The sequence below is a fragment of the Pinus tabuliformis genome, chromosome 2_1, assembly GCF_031772625.1.
Source record: "Pinus tabuliformis cultivar Carrire ecotype Pingquan chromosome 2_1, CPIR1, whole genome shotgun sequence".
In the NCBI taxonomy this organism is placed as follows: domain Eukaryota; kingdom Viridiplantae; phylum Streptophyta; class Pinopsida; order Pinales; family Pinaceae; genus Pinus; species Pinus tabuliformis.
The window spans coordinates 550,112,177-550,116,844 of NC_142299.1; positions in this window are offsets into that span (position 1 = coordinate 550,112,177).

The following is a 4,668-nucleotide window of genomic DNA, read 5'->3' on the forward strand; positions in this document are numbered from 1 at the left end:
AAGAATCCTTAGTCAACTATCAGCTTGAAGAAGAGGTAAGCCATTCCAGTTTGTCTTCAAATTCTTCTAAGAATGCTCATATTGGTTCTTTTGAAAAGCATACTAAAGGCATAGGTTCCAAGCTAATGTCCAAGATGGGCTATGAAGGCAAGGGCTTGGGAAAGCATGCACAAGGTATTATTGAACCGATAATGGTTGAGGAAAGGCCTAAATATTTAGGTCATGGCTATGGACAGTCTTATGGACAGAGCTCCAAAGTTGCCATGAATGCCATTGAAACAGTCCCAAGAAGGAGTTTCATTTCATGTCCTCTAACTCAAAAGTGTGAAGGTTGCTGTCAAGAGGAATGCAATGGCTTGAAATATCAGTTGCAAGATGCAGATGTTCAGAAGCACACACTTGAACCAAAGAGTTTTGGAAACTTTGACAGCCTTGAAGAGAGTGATGGTGTTCCAAAGGAGACCACTCCTTCATTTGCTTCACCTCCTCATGAAGGCAATTAAGGTGAAAGAGGCAGGTATAAATCTGGTTCTAAACATTTTCCTTTTGATTTTTCAAAGCATGGTAAATTTCCACATAGATATGGGAAAAGAGTTGCTTGTTCCTTTTCTGGTTTGGTTAACCATCATGTTTATAGATGTTGGAAGAGAATCACCACATACAGGAAAATTTTGAAGGAAAAGAAACAAGCAGTGAAAGGTCCACTGGATAAGGAAAATCATGTTATCAAGAGGATGCACATGTGTTGCACTTACTGCCATAAGCAAGGGCATCATGCTGAAAGGTGTTGGACTTTGAATCCAGCAATGCTTCCACTAAAAATGAAGGAGAAGATGGAAAGAGAAGATGGTAAAAATGGAAAGGAAGATTCCATGAATGTTGTGTCTCAAGATGATTCACATATTGATGCTGATGTACAGACAAAGGAGGGACCTTTGAAATGGATTGGTAAGAAATGGTTATAATTCTTATCCAATTAAAAGTTGCATGCCTATGGATATGATGCATCTCTTTTCATTTTTGTGGTAACTGAATGGAAGTTGCAGGTTTCCACCAAGAAGGTCAATGGAGAAGTTGAGTAGGAGACTCACATTGTGTTGCAACATTATGTGCATTTCAGCTTCGAAAGTACAATGTACTTAAGTGAAAGTTGAAGGATGAAATGCATGCATGAGCATGATGTGCATGAACACAGGAATGTTGATGCTTTCCTTGTATTTAGACATGTGTGTGTGATTAACTTGCAGGGTTGATTGCTTTGACATGCATGTGATGTTCACTTGAGAGATGTTAACTTCGTCTCCAAAATGGAGATAATAATGAAGTGTTTCATCTTAAAAAAAAAAAAGGAGTCCAAATGGTCTTTTTCTACATGCTTGACTTGAAGGGTCATTTGTTTAAAGGCATTTTTTGTGGGCTTGTTATCTAGTCCATCATTTGTATGCAGATGTAAGACATATAAGTGTTCACACGATTGAAAATCTGTTTCTTTTGTTGAAGTAGGAGTTTAGTCTATCCAATTGTTGCCTATATGCCCGTTGTTATTAACAGTGTTGTTGGCAGCTTGTCAAACAGGTACAAATGAAAGTTTTGTGGAGCAGATATACTTCACATTTGTTGCGCCACCTTGGATCAATGATCAAGGAAAAGAAGCTCAAACTACCTTCTATGACCACTTCATTAGAAGTTCTGCAGGAAGGCAAGGAGGAAGATAATTCTTCTCAGGAAGACCAGCCCATCCAGAGAAGAAAACTGGTCAGAAACTTTGGTTTAGAGGCACTATGCAAAGGAAAGTGTAGGGAGGCTGAAAGAAGAGGGTGAGTCACTCTCATTTACTATTCAGATCAGTATGTCAGTCTTTTGGAGACCAAAATCTCTTTTACTGGCAAGGCATGATCCAAAAATGGATACTGGATAAACCTCTAAGTCTAAAGGACTTCACATAAGAGGTGAAAGGTGCCAAATGGCACAAATCCTTTGTAAATCAAAGGAAAATAAAAATCGAATGCTACTCTTAGAAATAGCCTCATTGCAGAGATCTCCGCATTCTGAATCCAATGCAATTTGAATGGAAAAAAAGGGACTCCAGATGAAGGAGTTATTGTAAAATGAAAATTGCCAATGTCCTTAGAAAAGGAGGCAATTTCATTAAATTTTGCACTATATTGAAAATTTTGATTTTTAGTATAGGCTCATGGACCAATCCACAAATAACACATGGTAGGCCAAGTTTGGGCCATGTGGCCTTGTTTGATTGGTCTAAGGGGAAATATCGCATCAGAGATATGTATTATACAGGGTCAGATTGCAAGTCTTAAGGACATGCGATATGCGATCATTATAAAATATCACATCGCAATTATTTCAAAGGGGAGGACCTTGGGCCATTAGCAATTGCGAGAAGTGATTGCCGCTTTATCGCATCGTAAAGATCCATGGGAGAAGGACCAGCCCCCTGAGGCCTTAAGATGTGTGATGCACAGATTGCGATGAGTGCATTACAGTCGTCGGATCAGAAAAGGGAAGCAACGGTCAAGATCTGATCGTTGATTGGCGATCGGGGAAGCTTAAGGGCTGCGAGCCATGGAACCGACGATATGCCGATGGGCCGATACGTCGAGATGTGATAGCGCCAATCAGAGTGATTGGAGATCGAAGATCAGATCAGAGGAAAGCCAAAAGGGAGCATTGGACCTTTAGACCATGTGACATGCGATATGTGATGTAAACCATCCAAAAAGGGTTCTGGAATGGAAATGTATATAATTACAAATCTACCCAAAGTCATTTCTTACGTTAATTTCACCATTTTTTATGTATTTCCAAAATACAAAGGGACGGGCATTTCAAATGTGATGGCGACTTGCAAGCGGACCGATAGGAGAAATAAGGTGGATTTAAGGACTTTTCAAGTCCGACACATTGATTTTTGGTGGATTTTCTCCATTTAAAATACATTTTCCTGTATAAAACAAAAGGCAACTACGTTTGGGATTCTGAAGGATTTCAAGATGCTCGAGGCACTCTTACATTACAGAAATGGTGGCCACCTACCCTTTTGACATTAATCAATGACTGTATAATGCCTGGAAGAGGAATCTAAAACGAAGAGGCAGCGCAACTTTGGCTTTGAAGCCACAGACAGAGAGCCAAGAAAAGGGGGCAGCGCTATGACAGAACAAGGAGAACGAGAAGAAAAAGGAGGCATGGAAATTCATAGAGGCTGAGAGGAAACACCAATAGCATAATTGAGTCATTCACTTGGAGGTCAAGTGAAGCACTAATAACACAAAGAGTGGTGAATTCTCATTCGTGGAGGTAACATGATGCTCAGGAGAAGTTCCGAGAAGCTCATGGAGGCCCGTAATTCTCAGTGAATGTGTGGGCAGAGTTGGAGCACTGAGGAACCCGTTGAGAGGCTTGGTGTGCCAAAGCGCTTAACAAATCAAAGCCACTAGAGGTTGGAGGTAGTGCATGAATACTTCAGTGAAGTATCAGACAACAAAGAGATCGAATGATCTAGCTGTTGTTGGTGTTGTTTGAGTTGAAGACAGAAGAAGGAGTCCAGAGACAGTAAACAATTCTGAGGGAGTCAGAGAACCCGGAAGCTCAAGAAGTTTAGAGCATTGACTGAAGGAATTAGTCCATAGAAGCTAGATTTGTCTGCAGCTAAAGGAAAGCCGGGGGTAAGATTGTATTCTGATCCCATTGGTTCATTTGTAAGCCATATGGAGTTGAGTCATGGACTTGTAAAAGAATTCAGCCATAATCCCAAAGAGCCTAATCGAGTTGATTAGAGCTCAAGGAGATGTAGCCTAAGATATTAGGGTGAACTCTATATTAATTTGCTCTTTTACGTGCTTGTTTTTACTACTGCATTATTCACTATTATATGTATTTATATATCAGTTTAAGCACATTCGCATATCAGAACAAACAACAGATTTTAAAACAAATAATCAGCTTAAAACAAATACAAGCATACACCTATATTTTCAAGATTTTCTTAATTCCGCATTAGTTAATCATTAAAGACTTTGGAATATTCAAGCTTTGGAAGTGGGAGAGGTTCTTGTAAGCTAGACAAGAAGCCTAAGGCACCAAGAGTTGGCCCTACATCCAAGAACACTACATCGTGAGAACACAACAAAAATGAATATGAGAATATGCAAAGGGGAACTAATAGACACACATGGAGAAGATAGCCGAATAAGAAACGTGATATGATTTATTATTCATAATATGTACATTTATAATACATTGGTGAGACTATTGGATTCATATTGCAATGTCTCTTAGACTCCCTTTGACCATTCAACTCCCACACCTTAACCCTTGGCAGATTAGGTGTCCAAGATTCCCCCCTTAATCCGAAGGGGTATGTATGCGTCCAAGAAGAGAGTTGTTAATACAAAATGTGCAAAAAATGGATGGTAGCACGAGGATGAATATGCTATCTGAAATGTGGTATAGGTGGTGGTATGAGCTATCAGCTGGAACTACTGGTTATCTATTAGTGGTTATTGGCATTGATAGGACTCTAGGGAACAGATACATGTTTTCATCATCCTATTATCGAAGGAAGGGGAAATCTCAGGAATAGATACATGCTTTTTTCATGCCATTTAGAGCCCATCTCACTCATTCAAACCACGCTTTATTAGTCTC